At 39.6% G+C, this 25,412-nt stretch overlaps 1 protein-coding gene and 1 long non-coding RNA gene across 3 annotated transcripts in view; one reads left to right on the top strand and one right to left on the bottom strand.

Annotated features, from left to right (window-relative positions):
• The window catches only part of LRRC8B (leucine rich repeat containing 8 VRAC subunit B), an 80,264-nt gene that overhangs the window by 1,343 nt on the left and 53,509 nt on the right, over positions 1-25,412 (top strand). The gene's annotated exons all lie outside the window — the stretch shown is intronic.
• Positions 14,044-23,213, bottom strand: LOC125912422 (uncharacterized). The gene is made up of 3 exons (XR_007454731.1): positions 22,529-23,213; positions 21,810-21,967; positions 14,044-14,488 (listed from the first exon to the last, which is right to left on the bottom strand). It is a non-coding gene; the product is annotated as an uncharacterized LOC125912422 (long non-coding RNA).

The raw sequence follows: 25,412 nt of genomic DNA, 5'->3' as shown, positions 1-25,412 counted from the left end.
TAAGAATGTAAGCCCTAACATGTCTGATATTACTTTCAGTTCAGGTAATAAACGGGGCAAAGTTTGTCACTGATTGTACAGTTGAGTCATGGCACTTTTCTTATACCTACTCTCCCCTTAAAATGTTTTTATTATAGCAGAAAACAAATTAAAATGTACATGTTAGAATTAAATTTACTAAACTTGTCAAAAAATTTACTAAAATTACCAAAACTTGTTTTGTTTTTCTTCAACTGGAAAGGTGTTCCAACATGTCCAGCCTCACATGTATATTTTCACATTTGGAGTGATTTCATTTGACTACTTGTCAAGATTTGTTTTTCTAAGATGGTTCCCCACTGCTTCTAAGGATTCTTAGAGTGAAAGCACCAATATTAATTAAAATGGAAAGGGCCCTAATCAACATAACTTGGAACAGATACCAGATCCTCCAAGTTTTTTTTTTTTTTTAATAGACTTTATTTTTTAGAGCAGTTTTAGGTTCATAGCAAAATTGAGAGTAAAGTGCAGAGGTTTCCCTTAAACTCCCTTCCCCCCACTCATGCATAGCCTGCTACATTGTGGACATCCCCCACCAAAGGTACATTTGTTATAATCAGTGAGGCTACACTGACACATCATTATCACCCAAAGTCCATAGTTTACATTAGTGTTCAGTAACATGTATCCACCACTATAATATCAGACTATGATACTGTGTCACAACAGCACTGCCCTAAAAATCCTCTGTGCCCCACCTATTCATCCCTCCCTCCTCTGCTAACAACCACTGACATTTTTACTGTCTCTGGAGTTTTTTTTTGCCTTTTCCAGAATGTCATAATTGGAATCATACAGTCTGTAGCCATTTCAGATTGGCTTCTTGCACTTAGTATTATGGATTTAAGCATCCTCCAGATCTTTTCATGGCTTGACAGCTCATTTCTTTTTAGCACTAAATAGTAGTACACTATCCCTCTAGGGGTTCTTTATTTATTTATTTATTTTAATGTTTATTTTTTGAGGCAGGGGGAGGGGCAGAGAGAGGGAGAGAGAGGATCCAAAGCAGGCTCTGGGCAATCAGCTGTCAGTAGAGCCTGATGCAGGGCCCGAACTAACAAACCACGAAATCGAGACCTGAGCCAAAGTCCGATGTCTAACTGACTGAGCCACCCAGACGCCCCCCTCCAAGTTTTTTTAGACTGGGTGGGTATTTTCTTGCAGTGGCCTGAAACTTGTGATACTATGTTTTATCCTCTCAAAGTTGAAAAGGGCAAATATTTTAATATTTAAAAGGTTCTTGGGGTACCTGCCTGGCTCAATTGGTAGAGCATGCAACTCTTGATCTCAGGGTTGCGAGTTCAAGCCCCACATTGGGTGTGGAGCCTATTTAAAACAAAACAAAACAAAACAAAACAAAAACATAAAAATATTAAATATTCTTGCTTTAGCCAAAATCTTTATTTGTAAACAACTTTAAATTTTTTTCAAATTCTTATTAATGGTATCTGAGTATTTTTATGTGCCTTTCTAATTTTTTTTTACCACCCATATCAAAAATAGCCAGTTTAATCTAATCCTTGATTTTCATTTGGTGTCTCTCAAGTTGAATTTCCAAATTTTACTTTTGTTTCTCCTTTCTACCACCCATCTAGCATACACTGATATTATCAGAAATGAATGCATGCTGAACCTGTCATGTTACTCCAGACTTGGTGGAATGTTTTGCGTTGCCTTCTGCAAAGCATGTCCCTCCCTGTTTCCCCACTTAGAGAATCCTGAATGCTGCGAAGCAATTCAGACCTGTGACCACTCAAAAGGAATTTGGGAGATCAAGTTATATCATAGAATTTTTTCGAGCAGTTGTAAAATGCATTCTAATTTCTGTTGTGTGCGTTTTCCTATTCTTGCCTTTTTTTTAATTGTTATTGGCTACTTTCATTCTATTTCCCATCTATATTTTCTTTTTTTTTCTTTATTTTTTTTAACGTTTATTTATTTTTGAGACAGAGAGAGACAGAGCATGAACAGGGCAGGAGCAGAGAGAGAGGGAGACACAGAATCTGAAACAGGCTCCAGGCTCTGAGCTGTCAGCACAGAGCCCGACGCGGGGCTCAAACTCACGGACCGTGAGATCATGACCTGAGCCGAAGTCGGACGCTCAACCGACTGAGCCACCCAGGCGCCCCTCTTTTTTTTTTTTTTTTTTTTTTTAATGTTTGTTTATTTTTGAGAGAGACAGAGCACAAATGGGGGAGGGGCAGAGAGACAGGGAGACAAAGAATCTGAAGCAGGCTCCAGGCTCTGAGCTGTCAGCACAGACTTGACGTGGGGCTCAAACTCATGAACTGTGAGATCATGACCTGAGCTGAAGTCGGATGCTTAACCGACTGAGCCATCCAGGTGCCACGTCCCATCTATATTCTCTAAACTTCCTACATACCTTTATAACGAGTTAGGGTTTTTTTTTTTTTTTTTCTGATGTTTAATATAATGACTTTGGCCGACATAACCACTTATTTTTCTTTTCTAAATCATGAAGATTGATCTTAAATAAAATGAAGCCTAACTCCAATCATTGAATCTATCTGCTGAGTTCTTACCACTGCTCTTCACTTAGAAACTGAGCAAAGAGTAATAGCAAACTCCCTATTCTATGAGGTCCTCACATTTAGGATTCTACTCAATTGCAACACAAGTTAAATTCATTTCTTCAATGCTGTTGTGAACCTGTGTAAAAGAAATGAATAAAAATGAGTTGTCAGAGTTTCATCCTTGACCTTTCCTTTTGCCTTTTTAGCCTTTCTGCTGTCTTTGATATGGGTCATATGATTCTGCTTATCCCTTTCCAGACTGTGTATCTTCGAGCTTCATCTCCTGCTTCTTCAGTTTCAGAGTTGCTTGTATTCTTTCTTCTTGTCTGTCTCATCCTGTGGCCATGTCCAGGGCTCCATTCTACACTGCTTACTCCTTAGCCGACAGCATCTTTCTCAGAAGCTACCAGCTGCACAGCCTCTATTTCTCTTCTATTTCTAGCTCTGTGCAGGTGACTGAGCACTCCCTCCGCCCGTCTCTAAAGGAGACTAAATTCTATATTATTGAGTAGCATATTCCTTTTGATCATTTCTCAGTTGTGTAGATTTGAGAGCGTATTTGAACCTTATTTCTTTTCTTCTGTCAAATTCCCTCTCAGCATTTTTACACTGCCCCCCCCTTCTCAAATCTATTGCAAATTATAAGTAGGAATTCTTCAACTTCTACCTAAGAGCATGGACTTTGCAGACTGAGGGGCCTGATGAACCAGTTGCTGGATTAGATTAACTACCAGTTACAGAGACTGAAAAGAGCAGTTGTTTAAACAAAATGTTTCTCTTTAAAAACATTTTAAACAAACACAGAACTTTATGAAGAGACAATCCAGGGCTGGTATAATGTTTTTACAGTTGCCTGAGACATAGGCTGGTTCCACCTTGTAGATCTAGCATACATCAGGAGAGGCCCTCAACCTCATGGTCCTAGATGAAACCTCAGCCATCATGTGCAGATTCCAAGTAGCAGAAAGGAGGAAAGAAGGAAGGTAGGAAAACAGGGGAAAGGCAAGAGACGATGGTCTCTTACAGAAATTTCCTGGAAGCTGTCATTCACTTCTTGTTACAGCTTACTGGCCAGAACTCAGTGACATGACCTCACCAATCTGGAACAGAGACTGGAGAATATCATCTTTATTCCTGACAACCTTGTGCCCCACTAAAATGGAGGAGGTTCGAGGTGCCTGGGTAGCTCATTCCGTTAAGCATCCGACTTCAACTCAGGTCATGATCTTGTGGTTCATGGGTTAGAGCCCTGTGTCAGGCTCTCAGAACTTGGAGCCTGCTTCGGATTCCATGTTTCCCTCTCTCTCTCTGCCCCTCCCTTGCTTGTGCTCTGTCTCTGTCTCTCAAAAATAAATAAACGTTAAATTTTTTTTTTTTTAATGTGGGAGGTTCACATCCTTAGGAAGAAGGAGGGAAGGAACATTACGGTAGCCAAACATCACAGTTATTCTACATCTCTTTTTTTCTTGGCTATTACCCATGTTGTAGGATTCTTAGAATTAAAGGAAATACTAGTGTTAAAGCATCTAATACAGTATCTGGCATAAAACAAGCATTCAGTAAATGATAGTTCATAATTCTCCTTATTCCTTTGGAGTCATGAACTGTCTAGTTTCCCTGTGACCACATCATTGGCATCCAAATCCTATTTTTTTTAAAATATGTAAGTATTTGCCCCAGTTGGTAGTATCAGACCACACTCTCTTACCTTGTCATGGGAGGGTGCAATGCATTATTATTTAGTGTCAGCATTTACTTCTTAGCTTAGCCCATGGCTTAAATTGAAAACATAGCTCTTGTAATCAAATAGACCTGGATGTGAATCCTGTCTCTGCCACTTACTCTGTATGCAACCTTAGCCTCTTGCACCTTCAATTTCCTCATCCGGGGGTAAGAATCAGATAGGAGGATTAGAGTGCCTATGGGGCACCTGGGTGGCTCAGTTGGTTAAGCGTCCGACTTTGGCTCAGGTCATGATCTCGTGGTCTGTGAGTTTGAGCCACGGGTCGGGCTCTGTGCTGACAGCTCAGAGCCTGGAGCTTATTTCAAATTCTGTGTCTTCCTCTCTCTCTGACCCTTCCCTGTTCATGCTCTGTCTCTCTCTGTCTCAAAAATAAATAAACGTTAAAAAAAAAAATTAGAGTGCCTAAAAAACTGCCTGATAAAGTAAGTCTAACTTTTTAAAAAATTTGACCTAATCTGGGGAACCTTTCTGAAAATGAACTCTTATTCGTTATTTAAAAACATAAACCAGTTTAAAATTGTTCATCTTCCTACATATCCAAATAAGTGTTGTTAAATTGTTACTCAGACTTTTTGAGAACTGTCTCCAAAATCAGTTTAAATCCAAATAGCAAAGTCTTTCCTGTAATTTTTTTATCAAAAACAGAATAGCTCAGCCTTAAGCTTCTTCAACTTTGATTTGAATGATTTTTGGCTGATCTGCTCTCAGAAGCTGAAACGTATCCACCAATGAGTTCATTTCATAGTATTTTTTTTTTTCAGCAACTATTTAACAAACAGCTTCTGTGTGCCAGACACTGTGCCGTGTTCTGGGGACAGAAGGTAAGAAAAATGGACATGGCCTCTGCCCCCATAGAGGGGTTACTGGGGGGGACAGATGAATCTATTGCTACAATTAAATTTTTAAAAATTGCCACTACAAAAGCCGTTAAGGAGAAGTACAGGTGCTATACGGAAGCACATGTTCTATGGTCAGAGGTTGAATGGTGACTTTAGGAAGAAAAAACTTGGCCAGGGATCTGAAGTAAAGAGATGGTGTGGGAGTGTGGTTGGAAATGAGTGCAGACATGAGATGATGATCTGTCACCATCCCCTAGGCGTGGGTCATAATGTGTCACAGGTTTCCAACACCACTCCAAAGAAGGCATTTCATAATGCGTGGAGCCATCTTTCAAATAAGCATGTATAATATATAATTTCTCAATGTGATACCCTGAAAGGGGCTACATAATTCAGAAATAATTTAGTTCTTCTATAATTTATTCATGCTATGTTGGCAAACTTTAAATACAGATACTTTTTTGGATACACCAAGCAGATGCATCTGAGAAAGTTGGCTATAAAGGAGGATCTTTTCAGAGAGGGTCAGAGGGTTGATCTGCATCACCCTTAGCAAGTGGAATTTAAAGCCATTTGGCTGAATGGGGGCGATTAGAAAGACTTGGCAGAGGACTAGTTAGCCCATGAAGCAACAGTGGAAAATGACCACAGGATGGGAGGCATGGGCAGAGTGTTCCAGAGAGCTGGCTAGACTGCTGTACCTAGGGTGGCCTATCTCTGGACCAGTAGGCAACCCCAACATCCAGTACCTCCAAGGCTTTTAGGTTTATGTACACGACAACCCAGTCAGCACATTGGCAGTGGGGGCACCACTTTTCCTTGCCCTCCAGCTGAGCTAATTGGGGATTCTTTAGGGGAAATGTTGCCTTTCCAATCCCACTGACAACCTTGGAGGGTGAGCAGGGAGGCTCTGCTTCCGTGTAGTGTGTTATGGCATGACCGAGCCTTGGGGGCAGAGCCACCTGCCGTTGTACTGCACATTGTTTCTCACTCTGAGTGGATAAATATAAGATGAATTCTGCTCATCTAAAGATTTTTAAAGCTCATCTCTCTAGGCAAAACTAAATGAGTTTGTTCCTGGCCCCATTTCAATGCCGAAATAGGCAGTCCTCACTGAGGAACGACTTGTCTTCCAAAAGCATTTGAGTCATGATGCAGTTTCTCAGACGCCAGTGTTGTGCACAGTGGTCAGGTTTTCAGGCTTCCCTGAGAGAGGGTATGCTACGCCAGTGCTGCCCTAAGGGGCCACATGCCTTTCACCTTCACCCTCCCAGGAATACCCATTGGAACTGGGACTTCCTCTCACTCCACACTTGCCCTCGTATTTGGAATTCCTCCCTCAGTGGCCCACCAACCACGCTCCTACCTCAGGGACTTCTCAATTGCTGTTCTCTGTCTGGAAATGTTCTTCCCTTATGATTTGTCTGAATACTTATGATTTGTATGAATACTTCTCCTCAATGAAAGGTCAGCTCCAATGGGACTTCAGAGATACTTTCCCTGGCCCCCTCAGATCGAGTACCCATGCCCCCCACACCTACCCCATAATAGTCTTTCAGATCTTGGTTTATTGTTTGCTTGCTTATTTGTCTTCTACTCCCCTCACCCCCAAAAGAATACAAGTTCTGTTGAAAGTATGGGTCTTGTCTCCCTTGTTTACCGGCTCTTGAGCCTAGTATACAGTAAGCTTTCCAAACTGCTGCATGTGATATGGGGCAAAATATTTTACCCCTTTGAGCATAGATTGGGGATAATAGTGCCTGTGCTGCCTGCCTCATAGAACAAATGAGGGACCTGAGTCAGTGTACTGAAGATACTTTCTTTTCCCCCAAAACTTGTTATCTGTCTTTAGAGTCCATATTTTTGTAAATAGCAATACTATTTACCCAATTACATAACCCGCAGAAACCTAGAGGTCATTCTGGGCTTCTCCTTGCCTCATTCCCTTCAACTGCTCTTTGTACCATTTGTAGTCAGTTTGTCCAAGGGACACGTATGTCTTTCAGGATTTTCCCATTTGTACCTTCTTCCACGGCCCCCTTATTGCCTTGAGTCTTTTCCAGGACGACTGCTAATTGTCTTCCAACTGGTAGTTCAGTTTCTAGTCTTCTGTATCCTCCACCCCGCAAATTTGTTGTCCACTCTGCAGGAAAGTAATCATTCTGAAAGGCAAATCTCACACCATGACTGCCCAATTTAATAACCCTTTAATGACTTGCTTTGCCACAGGATCAAGTCCAAGTGCCTTGGTGAACCATATAATAAAGTCTTCCTTTGTCTGCTTCCATAGCTTTCCAGCTTCACCTCTGGCTACCCTGTTATTTCTAAATCACCAATGCATGCACCATGGACGGTGTGCACAGTCACACTCCCATACCAGCCATCCCAAACTATTTGCAGTGTAGGGAGGAAGGCATGAGGTAGCCAGATGGCTGTACTCCGTGTCTTTGTTCCTTCCCTTTACCTGGGGTGCTGGTATCCTCTTGTCAAACACTTGCCCATCTTTCAAGGATCAGTTCAAGCATACCTGTTCTGAAAGACCATTCCAGACACTCTCCGTCTGCCTGCCACTCATGAGAGCTCCACATTCCCCTCCTCTCTGCTGCCTCTGAGTCTTGTACACCTGTTATGATACTTAAGCCAGAGAATACTTATGTCACCTTCCAGGTGCTCCTTTATAAGGATTATTTTGCTTATTTCCTGGGCTAGACATCACACTTGGCATGTAAATGGATGTCCGGAAAAGAGTTAGGAATAAAACTCCACGTGCTTATTACTTAGTCCTGGGATTTGTTTGGGTAGCATACTTTTGACTAGTATTTGACCCAAATTTGAAAGATCTCCTTGAAGGTATTGTATATATACCTATTGTATATACATATATATACATATATGTATATACATATATACATATTGTATATATGCTGTTAATAGGTATCAGTTTAATGGCCAGAATATTTTGCCAATGCTAGTGTTTATTGAATATTTACTATTCAGAGTTAACGGATTTGGTAATTTGCAGTGGATGCTTGAGACAGATTTTGCACTTTCTGAAATAATCCTGGTTTTGTCTTTCTATTAGAAGTCAAAATTTTAGTCAACACAAGCTCTTGGCTTAGAGGCAGTTTAGAGTAGTGTCTCTGAATGTATTTTTTCTGGTACCCCTAAGAGGATTTTGAAAAACTATGTGCTTTCCTCATACACTTTAAAACTTTAAGTTAATATCTAAAATTTTTTTATCACTTTTAAATTTTTTTAATTAAAGAAAAAATTTTTTAATGTTTTACTTATTTTTGAGAGACAGAGAGAGATAGAGCATGAGCAGGGGAGGGGCAGAGAGAGAAGGAGATAGAAATCTGAAGCAGGCTCCAGGCTCTGAGCTGTCAGCACAGAGCCCAGCATGGAACTTGAACTCACAGACCGCGAGATCGTGACTTGAGGTGAAGTCGGATGCTTAACCGACTGAGCCACCCAGGCACCCTATCATAATTTTAAATAGTTGTGAAAGATGACATTTCTGATATTATAAGTATTGATTTCTTTAAAAAAATATTCTTTGTAATGTACCTAATGGAAGCTAAATTAAATGCCAATGTGATTTCATATCTACTATAACATCCATTTAAAAAACATACCAACAAGCTCTTCCAGGTGTCAGGAATTTTACATAGTTGTTTCCCTCATGGAACTCATTTCATTTCTCTTTTCCTATATAACCTAATCACAATTAAAATTCTTATGTTGGAAATCTTCCACTGATTACTTTTCAAACTCTTGTGACGCACACATACACATACTATATATCTTTTGTTGTTGTTGTTCTTTTTTAAATGTTTCTTTATTTTTGAGAGAAGGTTGGGGGAAGGTTGGAAAGAGAGTATCCTAAGCAGGCTCCACACAGCGTAGAGCCCGATGCAGGGCTCCATCTCACGAACCGTGAGATCATGACCTGAGCTGAAATCAAGAGTTGGAAGCTTGGGGTGCCTGCGTGGCTCAGTCAGTTGAGTGTCTGACTCTTAATTTCAGCTCAGGTTATGATCCCAGAGTTGTGGGATCCATGGGAGCATTGGGCTCCATGCTGAGTGTGGAGCCTGCTTGGGATTCTCTCTCTCCCTTTCTCTGCCCCTCTGCCCTGCTTGTACTCACTCACTGTCTCTTAAAATAAACAAACATTTAAAAACAGGATTCAGACACTCAACTGACTTAGCCACCCAGGTGCCTTTATATATCTTTTTTTTTTTTTTTTTTTAAGTTCTTGTGGCAATAGGCTCTGTTTAATATAATTTGTTTCGGATTGAATTGTTATATTTTTACTAGTACACAATTGATCAGAACAAGTAGAATGTTGATGACTCAGTTTTAGGTATAGGTAAAATTTGGGGAAAATTATCTCTCAATGAGATGCATGGTTTTAAAAATAGTTTATACATAAATATTACTTATTGTCAGAGTAAGATAACCTGTATAATCAAATCAAGTATTTCTTTTTTTGATGTGGTATTTAAGAAATATTACTACATAAATAAGTATATTGGGGTGAAGGCAGTATAATTCTACTCTATTTTTTAAACTCCTGAGTTACATGCCAAAAGTTATCCAGTGATTGGTCACAGAAAAATGATTTTTGGTTTTTCTATTCTATTGCATTCAGTTTCTACTGTCTATTGATTAGGTCTTGGTCTTGCATTTGAAGCAAAGAAATGGGAACTTTCCCTTAACTCCAAAAGGACTTGTTTTTCAGTCATGAAAGTCCTTCACTTTCATAGTATCTGTAATCTTACAGGTAGTTCCACATCTGCTTGGGTCCTACAGATTTTTACATCCCACAGGAATGGACTGTAAGCAGACTCCTGGAAAGTGAAATATTTGCCTTTCTTTTAGAATGTGGGAAAAGATAAATGTGAAAAGGAAAAAAAGGAGATGGCTGGAAAGAATCAAGAGGACATCTGGTGTTTTGAAGCACATACTTTTAGACAAGGATTAATTGATGATCTAGAAATAGAATCTACCAGAGTACCCCTCTCTCCAAAAATAAGGACTCCCAAACCTCATGCCCTCTTTAAAGATCAACTGGGTGCTACAGGAAACTTTTCATTCAAATTAAAGGGTCCCTAATAGGCCAATCTAAAGATTTCCTTGTGGTGGGCAGGAACATTCAATAGGGAAACAGAATGGTTAGAGCACATTACTGCTTTCTATATATCTGATGGAAGCTAATTTGATACCAAAGTGACTTAATCGCCATCATTCATTCTAAGAATACACAAACTCTCCCAGAACATAATTTTTTAGACCCATTGTTAGACTAAAAAGTAGAAATTACAAAAAATCATGAGACACTTGGCTGGTAGTGAGCTGGGTCAGTGGGTGCCTCAATCCTAAGAATAAGTCTCAATCTCTTTGTGGAGAAAAAGTGGTTTTCAGAGTTTTATCAAGCATGTAAATTTCTTCCCAGGAGGAGGTTGTGAATTATAGCATGCAAAAAATATTGGTCCCAGGCTACATTTGGGACATTTTTTTTTTCCTTTACAGGGTATCCCCTGCTCTCTTACCCAAAAGCTTATAGCAGATCTCTGCTGAAGCACTTTACAGGAACCCCCACCACATTACTTATTATATATATGTGTGTACCTCACTTTTCACACACTAAAGCATTTATTCTCCTGCTGACTTGCAGTAGGTGGGGCAGATATCATCTGCATATTATAAATGTAGAAACGGAGTTCGTTAGAGAATAGTCGCTTGTCTAAACAAATCCCACAAGTTAGTGGCATATCTCGTACCTGATGAGGCAGCTTTTTCCACAAATATAGTGCCTGGCTCCTTTTCCCAGATGTGTTACTTTATAAAAGGCTCTAAGGATTGGAAGACTTGCCTTAACGATGAAGTAAAATAGATATGCTTGCAACATACTTGGTAGAGTGCATGGCTCTTAGCAGGCCCCCAGACTTAAAAAAGAGAAAAAGAATATATTTGAGGTTTTTTTCTGACATACTTTATTTTATGGATTAAAAAAATAATAATTCATTTGGGTTTTTTTTTTTTTTTTTTTTTTTTTTTTCTGAGCACTTAATAGTTGCTAGGCATTGTGCCAGGCACTGGGAATAAATCCAACAGTGAAAAGAGAAAAAACCCTTTTTCATGGAGCATACATCCTAGAGGAGGGGGTATAGATAATAAGCAGATGCAAGATAAAATGTCATGTGCTAAATGCTATGAAAAAAATAAAGCAATTGTAAAGGGCAAAGGGGTGGTTGGTGTGGGGTTTAGATAGGGTGATCCCTGGGTGGGGACTTGAGAAGACCTGAACATTGTGCTCACCTGAGTCTGAGTTCAAAGCCTTGACTTCATTTGGGTGGGTTGACTCAAGTCATGGTATTCTAGAGTCACGTGGAAAAGACCTTACAGAGTATCTATTGGTTTTTAATTTTATGTTATAGATATCCTTGAGGCTCTTTCCCAGAATAATACACACACACTCATGCATAACATTTTAACACGCCTTGAGATCATCCTTAGATTCCCCTCAAGTTCATATCCCTGGTCTACTTTAGTCCTTTCTTTTTTTACTAATAAGACATTTAGACTAAGAAAAGCAAAGTAAAAATTGTCCACAGTGTCACAGTTAGTGGCTGAGTCAAGGACCTAAGATTCCCACAAAGTTGCATGTTGCTTTTTCCACTAAAATCTGTGTTGCTAGAGTGTTAAATTTTCTAAAACAATCATAGTCTATAAAACATCTCCTGCCCTTTTTTTTGTATATGCACCATTTTTTTTTTTTTACATAGAGTAAAACCTATGTACTAAAAAACCTTTGTAGTAAAACAAGTAATTTATGTAGCTAGTGTGGCTTCTTTTCTTATTTCCTGACCAGTAACAACATAAATAACATCTTAAGTATCTCAAATGTGTCCTAGGAAGGACTCAAACTGGCAGCAGGAAAGGAAAAAGATCTTAGAATAGGAAGTTTTCTTACAGATGAAACTTTGGCTCATCATGGCTTTAAAGAGCATATAGGCACAGATAATGCCTTTGAAGGTCTCTGAACCTGCAGAAAGCAGGAGGGCTGCATATGGGAAAGGCCTTGTGCCAATTTCAACAGGGGCAGTGAGTCCCTAAGATGAAACAACAGTCACCCCTACTCCCCACCCAGTGATTTCCTTTTGGGACATTTTATACAAAAACTTGGAAGATACACTTGTCACTTTCAGGAAAGTATTCATTGTATCAACTTATCTTCTCAGCCACACTTCCTTAACAGATGTCTCAACTTTTAGTATTACAAAATAACCAAAAGATTTTAATAGTAATCATCCGCTCTGTGAAATGAGCACATGATTTCCAAAATTGGAGACTGATAAAAACTTTGATTTGCACATAAGATTTTCTAATAAAATGTATCTGATTTTAAAACCTCAGAAGCCCAGCAAGTCTATCTCCTGTAAATATTGGTACTTATTAAATTGTTAGGCTGTTTTCTACTGTGACTCTCTTAAAGACAAAACCTACTTTTTTTCAGTTAGCTTGCCCATTAATATTGTACTGACAGCCCAGATAGAAGAAACTTGAGCCTTTTCTCTCTTAATCAGTGAAAGGCCCTTTCCCCCTTTTTCCCATCCCCACCCCCATTTTTGGGTATGCCTAGCCTACTTTTCCATCTGTGTGCCTTGTTACTATGGTGATAGGCACCATAGAAATAGAGAACAAAGCAGATGTAATAAGCATCTCCTACATGGTTTACAATGCTAAAAAGGGATCTAGGTTTTTTCAGACATGGCTTGTTCTTTATTGGTGGCAGAACTGGACCAGCTCAATTGGGGCGGGGGGGATACCTGGGGTTACAGCTGATTTAGGCTCCCATATTCCTGTTGTTCTGTACTTCACCAGACCTTCCATGAGTCTTCAATACTTCACCAGACCTTCTTTGAGTCTTCAAAGTGCAGGAAGAGAAATGGAGGCCTGCAGAGAAGATGCAGTACAGAAATTAGTGCAGTATAGAAATTAGTGCCACAGACTCAATCCACTGCAAAAGACAAATATTTCTGCCAAAGCGTATTACATGAGAGGGAATCTTGAGCTGGTTTTAAGGTTAACCAGTCATTAATCCTATTGCTTGATTTTTTATTGTTCAACTGAATATTTCAGTAGAGAAGATCTGCCAGTTTAGATTTTCCTCCCTTCAAAGTACTTAGTTTTTGTTTTTTTTATTTTAAATTACCATCTAGATTACTACCAACAGCTTGCAGTGTTTGATCCCATCCATTGACTTTCTTTAAAATAAGTGGTTAAACTACTAATGTGTGCTTATTGTGTGCTTGCTTTAGAATTACAATTAAATATGTTCTAGATATTGTATAAATGAATGTTTCCCTTAAGATCTTGGAGAAGATGCCCATAGGTATTTTTTACATTTTTTAAAAGTAACCTATGTGCCTCAAACTCACAACCATGAGGATCAAGAGTCACACACTGTACGACTGAGCCAGCCAGGTGCCTCCCCATAGGTATTTTTTAACCTTCTACATGGATGTTTATTCTTTTACATATTACATCTTAAGTATCATATTCTTAGATGCCTTAATGAATTACCCAAAGATTAAATAAAATATTCCAGTTACTCAATTCCATCTTCTGGACAATTATTTTTATTTTTTATTCTTTTAATGTTTAAGAGAGAGAGCATGAACAGGGGAGGGGCAGAGAGCGGGAGAGAATGAATTCTAAGCAGGCTCTGCACTGTTAGCATGGAGCCTGATGCAGGGCTTGATCCTACGAGCTGTGAGATCATGACCTGAGCCAAAATCAAGAGTCGGATGCTTAACACAGGCCTCCTGGACAATTATTTTTAAGTTTATTGTTATTTTTTAAGTTTTTCTTTTCTAGCATTTTTATATTTAAGGGACATGTACAGGGTAAAATCATTTAGCACAGTGTTTTACATATAGAGTCCCTGGACATGAACATATTTTTGGAGCTAAGGAAGTTCAGTGTTCACCGTACCTACGGCACTGTGGCCTGAAGTTCCTTCTAGCTGCAACTTCTTATTTCTTTGGCTGTGTGACTCCTTTTTTTTTTTTTTTCTCCCTTATGGACCTGTATTTTTCCTATTTTGTCACCTGCCATAAGGGCTTTTGTGCTGATGTGAAAATATGCTGAGAGGCACCTCAGGCTCTATGAGTTTCTTAAATAGCTACACAGTGTACCCCTCCCCACCAAAGCCAGCTTTCCCCCTTTGTGGAATTGAAGACAGCCCTGGAGTGGGAGTTGGGACACTCAGTGCTGACTCTGGCTCAGCCTCTGCCTGGGGTCGGCTTGAAGATGCACTTTTAACCCTGTAAAGAGCACACAGCTTAGTCATGACACAGCTTAATCAGGAGGAGACACAAGGGTTTGAAACCAAAGGTGACATCAGATTTGTTTAGAGAAGTAATGCCAGCAGCTGTATGGAGGATGTGTTAGAGAGATCATCTTGGGAGACCAAGTAGAGCAGTAGAATGGAAGAGAGGAGACTAATAGCAAAGAAATTTGAGAAAGAAGTCATAAGATTAAATGGTCCCATTTCCTTTTGTCACAAGGATCCTTTGGCAATTACTTAAGACAAGTTGTGGTTACTGAAGTTTTACTAGTTTGACTTACTACTCCTAATGTTTCAACCATTTTTCATAGAAGGAATGGATTAAGTTCTCTCCTGATTACTTACTGGGTCCCCCAAATCCTCAAATTTCAGATTACTGGTGAATATACATTATATTAGCAGAACTTTAAAAATCATAACCTCTGCTATAGGATCACTTGTGCCCCCCACACCCAAATCCATATGTTGAAATCTAACCCCCCCCAAGGGGATGGTGTTAGGAAGTGGGGCCTTTGGGAGGTGATGAGGCCATGAGGGTGGAGCCCTCATAAGAGAATCCAGAGAGCTGCCTTGCCACTCCTATCATGAGGACATGGTGGAGAGGTCATGATAGAGAACATATTTGTCTGTGAACCAAGAGTGAGTTCTTACCATGCACCGAATCTTCTGGCATCTTGATATTGGACTTCTCAGCCTCTAGAAGCGTGGGAAATCAATGTTTGTTGACGAAGCCCCTCCCACCCCCATCTATGGTAGTTTGTGATAGCAGCCCCAATGGACTAAGATAGCTTCCAAACATGGATATCCTGTGACTGGAAATGAGACTTGGGAGAAGGAAGTAACGTTTGTTCTGTGGGAAGAATCATGACTCTGGGCACAGGAGAGGTCCTCTGACACCAGGCGATCATTCCGCGCGGGACACCTCCTCGTCTTCCAGAGGGCCAGAAAAACCTGGGCACACTAGGTGTGTTTCATGGCCTGGGGAGAACAGAGCTTGTCTTTGTAAGGAGTTTACTCCTTTGTGGGAGACTGTTCTCTGATACCTCTGAGGCAGAGGGAGTTTCCATTGCTTTTGATGGTATCATCAATGTGAAGGTAGAAAGTAGGCCAGGTAGAATGATTTCTATTTTGGCAATTAAGAAGCTGGCATTCTGACAGATTGTGTAGCTTGGCTACAGTCCAGGCAGATGGTGGGCAGGATTCGAGTTCACTCTGCTCAGTCGTTTTGCTCAGACTCTTACTACTACACTTAGTACCGAATGAAGGAGTGCATGAATGAATGCACGTTTCATCTTTTGTTCGGGCCACTGGGGTAAGCTGCTTTTTATTCCTTTCACAGGTCTCTTGGAAGATTACTCCCATTCATGCTAGTTTTGCTTCTAAGAGTTCACCAGTTGTGCAGACTTAGGTAAATCACAACTGCCTCAGTTGCCTCATCTGTGCAGTAAAGATCATCTCACGGAGTCGTTGGAAGCATTAAATAATTGACATAAAGGGTTTAGAAGAAGATTTAGCATATGATTGTGTTCTGATGAGCACCAGCTTCCGTGACTCTTATAATAAACTGCACACATTCAACTGCTTCAGCCTCACATCGGTTCCTTAGGGCCAATGTATTCCCACACTGGGCTTGCTTTGTCTTACATGCCTCGGAGGAACTAGCAGGGCGAGTTCTGCCTGATTCTTTGGATAATTTATAATTTGTCATTTCAGTTAACTAGGCCTAAATGGACTTTTTCCTGGTCATTTTTAAAGTGCAGTCATATTGCTTAATGCTGACAAATTAGGCTTGTATAATTATGGATTGAAGAGGCACACTGTAGACAAATTAGGAGAAAGTAGAGCTGTCCCAGGACCAGATCAGAAAAGCCTCTGAGTTTTTGTTATAGCCTGAGACTTCTTCAATCTTAACATTCTCCAAAATTCAATCTTGAATTATTCAGCAAATGGGCAAGCCAAAAAAAAAAAAAACCAAAAAACTATGGTCTCACATTTTTAATGGCTATTTCGAAATAGGTAGACATTTTAACCTTGAAAAATCTTTCATGCAAATTGATCGTCATAGTAACACGAGTTACTCGAAGTAACACGAGTCTAGATGTTATAAAAATCTTTGTTAGAGGTCCTAAAATTCCTTTGTAGGGTTTGTTTTTTTTTTTTTTCCTCTTGTGCATGAAGGTAACGGAATCAGTGATTGGTAGTTTCCTATATGCGAGAAAGTTTATTCTAATAATCTTGTTTTTGGAAAACAAACCATCATTTGAATAATCTCTTGGAGTGTGTGTGTTTATGGAGAGTGAGATGTAAGGATACACAAGGGTTACCTGATATGTGCAGGGGGAGAAGGAGCAGGAGAAGAAAATTCTTGTGTTCTGGTTTCCCCTTTTGATTCTTGTGTTTTTCCTCTCTAGTGAAGTCCTCAGAGATATTACACATGGTGAAGTCTTATAAAAACTTCTCTTTAAACAAAATGTTTCCTTTCCTAATGCGATTCTGCTTTGGTGCCCTTGTCGTCCATGTGCTAGGAATTTTGAAATGCCCGCTGCGTAATTCTGTGATCTTAACCTAATAATTTCATTTGGATTTACCAGGTTTAGCAGCTGTTGTTTTCACTGACTATTGCTAAATTGCATTGATGTCTCAAATTGAAAAACTCTTTTTTTTTCCTACCTTGGCCCAAATTATTTAGTTTTATAAAATCTAAGCCTTTTCCCCAACCATTGTAATTTTCATGTATTTGCAAGAAAACTTACAATATTAAAATTCCAATGGACGGCTCAGCTAGGCTGCACATCTCTCCCAGGACACTAGTGCAGCTTGTAGTGTGGTGTGTAGAACAGTGTTTTCCTGATAAAGCCATCTATCCTCTTTTCTTCTGGGAGAACACAAGACCTCAGTTCCATTGTAATTTAAGTAGTCTTTGGTGTGATATGATAAATGCTTGCAGTTTGATATTAATGGTTATTCTTTGGCAAAGCAGACTACAAAATTGAGAAGCCAGAGGCTTTGAAAATGTCCTCGGAGAGCATAAGCTTAGAATGACAACAACTTTGTTGAATAATTCTGCAGTTTTGTTTGGAGGGAATCAGATGGTGAATTTTGCCTTTCCATTTAATTATTTCATGTAACAGGATTTTTTTTTAATAGTTGACAATATATCTTGCTTCCTTTGCAATCTGTTTCTAGGGCTCCTTCAGTTTTTGTGGTTTAATTACAAGGCAGTGGTTTCTGAAGTCTCAGAAAGAAAAGATATGCTCTTATATTCCTCCCAGGGTTAATTTTGTTGGTTCTGAATCCCATCTGATCTCTATGCTATCATATTCTCACTTTCCCTGTTTGGAGTGTAAATTTTCCTCCTGCATTCAGGATGTGAAGCAATAGTTTTCCTTGTTGTTGGGTCATATGGCCAAACATTTCTGTATCTACAGGTAATGATATGTATCAACAACATGCTCTATCAATTACAAAGGTATTTTTTACATGTGTAATAGCATCTGATTCTGACAATCTGGTGAGGGAAAAGGGGAGATTGGCTGCAGTTAATTCCTATTATATGGATGGGCTCTGAAAAGTCACTCAAACCCAAAATAACACACAAACAGAAGGGCAAGGACAAGGACTCGGGCCTTTTAACACCATGTCCAGTGTTATTTCTGCCCTGTCATACTGTGCCAACATACCCTGGTCTGTGCATGACACATTTCTCATGTAAGGAATTTGGTCAATATACTATGTAAAATTGTTGGGCCACATTTTCACGCCCTTTATAAAACCAAAATATTATTCTTTAGTTCTTTCCCTACTAAGCATTTATTATTGCTCTATATGTGTAGTGAGAGAAGCTTCCTGCTTCCCAGGCTAAGGACATTGTAAGTGAACCATTTAATAAGGAACAACAGGATAGTAGTAAGAGCGGTGTCCCAAGGTGACATGACTAAGTGACAAGTTCAGTGGAAGCAACGTAGGAGGTGAGACCTGAGCTGAGCCTTGCAGGATGACATAGAATTTAGAAAGATGGGTGGGGAGGAAATGTCTGAACAGAGGTGTGCAGGAAAGAATGCATGTAATTCTGAAATAATTGTGGATGAAAGGGTATGTCCAGGATGCCTCAAGATAATCCTGAGCGTGAGTGTGACATGAATTGAGAATTGTTGAAGCTGGGTGAAGGATACATGGAGCTTCCATATACTATTATTTATACTTTTGTGTGTGTTTGGAATTGTGCTCCTGGAATAAAAGGGTTTGTTCAAAGGCATAGTGTGAAATGTTGTTGGAAAGGAGGTGGGGATGAGATTTGGTTAAGAGAGGGTGTTGGAGACTGTACCCTGTAGAGCCTGGGTGAGTACTGGTAGACACTGGTTCATTGACTGGACTAGAGTCTTACTTACCGTGAGGCTAAGGCAGAGTTGGAGTGCAGTCTGGCATCCTTATCAGAGATGGAAGGATGGCCACAACCGCACTTACATCCGGGTAGGCCCCACCACATCTGATGTGGCATATTGCGTTCTGGGAAGCACATTTAAAGAGGACTTTTTACAAACCCAAGTTTCCATGGTGGGTCGTCTCAGGCGCAGAAAAGCATCTCACATCTTCTTGGGAATCTTCCTGGCAGAACACTTCATTAACTTAAGGTTGTCTACCTGGTTAGGGACTTACTTTCCCTTCTGCCAAGTCCCTCTCCTCCTTCCCAAACTCTGTCTCTTGTGGGCCTAAGAATGGGCAGTTGAAGGGAAATAAAATCGTTACCATGATTCCCCAGTAATATGAAGGGACTTGTGTGTGACAGAAACTAACTTAATCTCCTGGAAACAGACTTTAACAGCCAAGTGGGTTATACACAGTGGCTCTGAACCATTTGGAAATCCAGACACTTTAGTTAGCTTTCTGAAGCAAAGTTCCTCCTTCCTTCCTGTTTAAAATATTACTCTACTGCTGAGGAAAAAGAGGAAGGACATATCATAGAAATTTGGATAGTTGGTAGTATTAAGGAATTGTTAATTATTTGGATGTGATTCACTGGCATGCTAGAGTGGACAAGAGCTGATTGTTGTATTTTCAGGAACTTTCCAAGCCAACTGTTAAACACATCCATTAAATAATTAAATTATACAAACTTAAAGTATTAAAATAAAAGTGATACTCAAAACTGATCACTTCCTAATTATTTTACTATAATTTGCTGTTATCCATGCTCCTAAGGTTACTTATGTGTCAGGTGTCTGCATAGTGGAAGTACTATATAATGGTGGCTACACATTTCTTCTCAGTCCCACGTTCAGCGCCATCATGTTAGTAGGTTGAAATTGGCCATGGTGGAAACAGTTTTGCCATGCAAGTTAGCAAAGACTGTAAATCAGGACCTTTTTTCCCTCCTCAGAGAACTGGTTGTTGAATATCTACCTGCACACCATTGGGTATGATTATAGTATTTTGGTTCTGTGTTTTAAAGATTTTTAAAGACTTTAAACCTTTTAGAGATATGTTCTAAAATAGGTCAGATAAAATATGATATCTAGAATTTATTTTAGGTAATCCAGTGGGGCTGGGTATTTTGATTGTTGTATCAGAGTGATGGGCACATGGGCTTCCTTACACTCCTCTCTTTCTTTTATGTATGTTTAAAATTTCCCATAACAAAAAGTTAACCATTAAGGAATGCTACAGTGAATATAAATAAGTTGCCTATACCCAGTAGATAGTCTGGTACCTGTCGGTACTTCAAACTTTGATGCCAACATCTCTTTAATAAAGTATTATACTTTATAGAGCCCTATTTGTAACTGGTTCACATAGACCATTGACTTTTTTTTGTTTAATGTTTATTTATTTTTGAGAGACAGAGAGAGACAGAGCACAAGCGGGAGAAGAGCAGAGAGAGAGGAAGACCCAGAATCCGAAGCAGGCTCCAGGCTCTGAGCTGTCAGCACAGGGCCCAATACAGGGCTCAAACTCACCAACCGTGAGATTATGACCTGAGTTGAAGTCAGAAGCTTAACCCACTGAGCCACCCAAGCACCCTTACACCATTGACTTTAAATGTCTGTTTCTTGTTAAATAAAATCAAGAGATCACTATGTGCAGTTTGCCATACCCATGAGGATGGAGGAATCCAGAAGAACCCTCCCTAGGACACTGAAAAGCTCTCTCTTCAAAGTGGGAGAAAAATGCATTTGTTGGATTGCAATCCTGTTTGCAGAACCAGTTGTACAAATAGGGAAAAAATGAATCAAGTTATTGCTCAGAGGGCTACTTGAGATTACATGACAGCTGTGTACCCTTTAGATTTATTTTCAGTCTAGCTGATTTGAGTCATTGCTCAAGAAAGGAGTGCTGTCAAGTGAATTGTCTTCTGTGCAGATGACAAGAGCCTTTCTAAACATTGCCTTGCTGATACATGTGATGTGTTTAGAATTGTTGGCCTATGAATTAAATTAGATCCAATCCAGTGGCTTAAGAAGCAGAGTGTAGGTTATGTACTGACTGCATTTCACGAAGAGTACACAAACACGGTATTTTTTCCTAACACGTATCTAGACACCAAATGGAAAATGTATAGCACAAATTACATAGAATAGATCTCTCTTTCCCTATGTTTGAAGTCCCTTTCATTTCATTCTTTTTTCATTTTCATTCTTTGTTTATTTTTGAGAGAGAAAGACAGAATGCAAGCAGGGGAGGGGCAGAGAGAGAGGGAGGCACAGAATCTGAAGCAAGCTCCATGCCGTCAGCACAGAGCCCGATGTGGGACTCACACCCATGAACTGCGAAATCATGATCCGGGCTGAAGTTGGGCACATAACTGACTGAGCCACTGAGGCGCCCCCCCCCCATTTCATTCTTAATAGGAACTTAGATTATGGTGATAGTTTCTTCTTGTCTTTGTGTAATAATTCATCCTAACTAAATCCAGTTGCCCAGAAAAAAAAAAAAATTATGTTGAATAAGGGAATGCAAGTAGTCACTTTGATTGTCCCATCATCAGCATGTTGAGGATATTATTTGGCTTTATAATGGGGACAGGAAAGGACAGTAAGAACCTTGAGAATGTAGTCTATAATATCTATTTTGTAATTTTAACTTATGTGAGTCTCTGGTCTGTGTAGAAATACAAACTTAGACTGTTCTGTAGGTTTAACCACAAAAAAAAAAAAATCAAAGTGTCAAGCAATGAAAACAACAGATGTCAAACTCAGGTAACCTGGGTCAGAATACCAGAAGGAAACCTAGACTGAAACAGGAATCGAGAGCAGGAAACCAGAAGTGAGAGTTGCACGGGTAGAACAAGAATCAGGACTCACCCTCCTAAGACGGAGCTAGACAGAGGAATCCCAGGAGAACCTGGGAGAAACTGAGACCTGGCTGCAATTTTCCCCATGTTAATTCCTTTGCAACCATAACGTTCCGTGCCCTGCGTGGTCCCATCACAGTATAGGTCCTGAAAGAATTTCTTCAGAGTCTATAAATGGAAACCATGGTTCAAGATTAAGTTGAAGCATGCAGATGAGACATGATTACTAAGGAAAAACACATGTTAAATTCTTGAAGTATCACGATCACAGGACTATGACTGATTCACTCAGCTATTATTTATTAAGCTCTACTATCTGTGCTAAGTGCTGGGCATACATCGGTGCACCCTACAGGTAAAAGCCCTGTGTTCTCAGAGCTTACTGCCTAGTGGGTAGATCCAGACAATAGACTAAATAATTATATAGCACATCAAACAGAGATAAATTAGAGAAAAACAAACAGGAAATATTCTCCAGAATTAGATTCCCCAAGGATACATTTTCCAACTCTATCAAAGCTAGCAAAGAGAAGATTGAGAGTTATAAAAATACAAAACACAGCACATCTGAAATTCCTTCATGTTACTATTAATTCTGTTGATAAACCAAATGTATTCACTGTTTTACAACCAGTAAGTTTAAAGCACAAATGAGAGTTGAAGTACCATGGGAGAGGTAGCAGCTTTTTTTTTTTTTAAACTAAAGTAAAATGAAATAGATACACTTACATATTTTGTGAGAGAGTTAGTAGTTCATCATCAGGAAGACAATGGAACGCCTCCAACAATGAGGCTTTGATGGTGCCTAGCCTCTTTATGTCCTTCATCTCACCTTCATCAGCTTTCCTACTGGGTTCACTCTTGAGAGCAATACTGAGTCAAAACTTAGCTATGCCAAACCCTTTATAAAGGTATGAAACCCTAGGTTAACAAATTATCCTTGATTTAAAGCTAAAGAGCAAAATTCATGAGATTGCTCACTGGTCTTCCAGTGAATGTTGGCATATTAACTAACACTTTATGATAAAGCCTTTTAGCAGTCGAGCTTTATTCTTCTTTCTTTTCCCCATCTCTCCCAACAGCCAGTACTTACCAGGTTTTCCCTCATAATGCTACTTAAATTGCCTCATCCCTGGTCATTTTCACTGACACTCTCCTATTTGGGTCTTTGCTACTTAATTATTAAATTACTACTGTAGGGGGAGCCTGGGTGGCTCAGTCGGTTGAGTGTCCAACTTCAGCTCAGGTCATGATCTCCCGGTCTGTGAGTTCGACGCCGCCTTGGGCTCTGTGCTAACAGCTCAGAGCCTGGAGCCTGCTTCGGATTCTGTGTCTCCCACTCTCTCTGCCCCTCCCCCGCTCATGCTCTGTCTCTCTCTCTCTCTCTCTCTCTCTGTCAAAAATAAATAAACATTAAAAAAAAATTTTTTTTAATTACTGTAGGATCCTACCTGGTTCTCTTGCCTTCATTCCGTCTCTCTTCTCCTGCCCCATTTATCTCCCATGCCCCGCCAGGTTAGTCTTCCTGAAACATGGCTGGCATTCTGTTTTAGAATCTCTCATGGTTCTCTTTTGTGAGTCAAGTGAAGTCTTCATTCTGGAATCTTAACACTAAAAGTCTCACTAGGTCACTTATTTGTGAAGTCATCTCCCTCTGACTAGGAATAGTCTCTCCTCAGGGGACCTGCTACCTCATTGCTCTTCTTATCTCAAGACCTTTCTGTTCTTGCTCTACTGTGACTAGAGTGCTTTCTGATCCAGCTCCTGCATATCCCTACAGGCCCAGGCTGCTTTCTTTAGTCCCTGAACTATGACTTTGTTGACCTTTGTACGAGGCAAAGCTTTGTACAAGCTTTGGATGGTGAGAAGAACACGATGTTTGGTATCAGTTATGGGATCAAGCTCTTGTTCACAAAATGTGGCTTAGGCTGCTTGTTTTTTCCTCTCTGGGCTGCTATAAAGCCAAGCAAATGATTTGAATGACTTATGGGGAAAAAATGCTCCCTAAACTTTAAAGCATTATGCAGCTGTATCTCATTTCAATCATACAGTTTCAACTGTATTGTTTAATTCTTGATAATATATTTTCTTGTTGCCTGATCACTTAGTGTATATTTCCCATCTTCCTAACTTTTATGCGTGTTTTAAGGGTAGATATAAGATGAAATACAAAATAAAATGAATTCTCATTGACAGAATTATTATTCCTTTTTGTCTTGTTCGTCTCACACCATAGCAAATGTTTAGTAAAATTTCCCGTGTCGGGAGAATCCGCTGAATAAAAGTGTAAAGTTCCAGGTGCTAAAGGAAAGAATAGTATTTGATACAGGGAATGAGAGAGTAACAGGAAGAAAACAAGGTGACCCGAGAGAAAGAGCCCATCTAGGGAACTGGCCTGCCTCAATACTGACTTCTTTCATGGGCCCACTGACAAACTCAGGATTCAACTCCCAGGCAGTCTCTGCAACCTTTTCATACCACAACAGTAGAATTGCCTCACTTTCTTTTTTTCCCACTTTCTAAAGTTTTTATTTAAATTCCAGTTAACATACAGTGTAATATTAGTTTCAAGTGTACAGTATAGTGAGTCATCAATTCTGTACATCACCCAGTGTTCATCACAACAAGTGCACTCCTTAATTTCCATCACCTATTTAACCAATCCCCCCAACCACCTCCCTTCTTGTAACCATCAATTTGTTCTCTATAGTTAAGAGTGGCTTTCTTGGTTTGCCTTTCTCTTTTTTCCCCCTATGACTGTTAGTTTTATTTCTTCAGTTCCACGTACGAGTGAAATCATATGGTATTTGTCTTTCTCAGACTGGCTTATTTCACTTAGCATATAGTCTCTAGCTCTATTCACGGTTCCAAATGGCAAGATTTAATTCTTTTTCATGAATCTGTAAAAAACCTGTCCATCAGTTGATGGACACTTGGGCTGTTTCCATAATTTTGCTATTGTAGATAATGCCGCTCTAAGTATTGAGGTGCATGGATCCCTTTGAATTAGTATTTCTATATTCTTTGGGTAAATACCTAATAGTTAGAGTTGCCTCACTTTCTTAAGAATAACAGTTCTTGCACAGAGTAGGCTGTCAAATGTTTATTGAGTTCACCATGCACATAATTTTCCTACTGTTATGCATGTATACACACACAGTATGTTTATATGCCCACATATACATGCCAGTGGATTTGTCTGTTACTGCTTGTAATTATCCACATTTTTCTTTCCTTTTAAATTTCATTCTGACATGTAGCAGGAGTGTGTCTGCTTTGTCTGCAGAGTAGCACTGGTACATTTGAAAGGTGTTTGTGTGGTGATGGGGGTGCCTGATCACTTGATAAAGTCATAGGTATTTCCAGGAACTACCTGATGTATTTAAATCGCTAAAAAGTGTCCATAATAATATTGCATTATAATATTATAATTTACTCAAATCCTACTTAAAATTAATAAGAATAAATAATAATCAGCAAACCAGGATTCATTTTTGCATGGCTATCTTCTAACCCATCTCCCACAGGCAATTTCCTAAGAACAAGAGATACGGTAGTGGTGCGAGGAGTTATGATTCTGCTTAGTGTCCACCACTCGAAGAAAAATACAAAC

This window comes from Panthera uncia, assembly GCF_023721935.1.
Source record: "Panthera uncia isolate 11264 chromosome C1 unlocalized genomic scaffold, Puncia_PCG_1.0 HiC_scaffold_4, whole genome shotgun sequence".
Lineage (NCBI taxonomy): Eukaryota > Metazoa > Chordata > Mammalia > Carnivora > Felidae > Panthera > Panthera uncia.
Note: the sequence above shows the minus strand (reverse complement) of the source record. Positions and strands in the feature narration are given on the sequence as shown.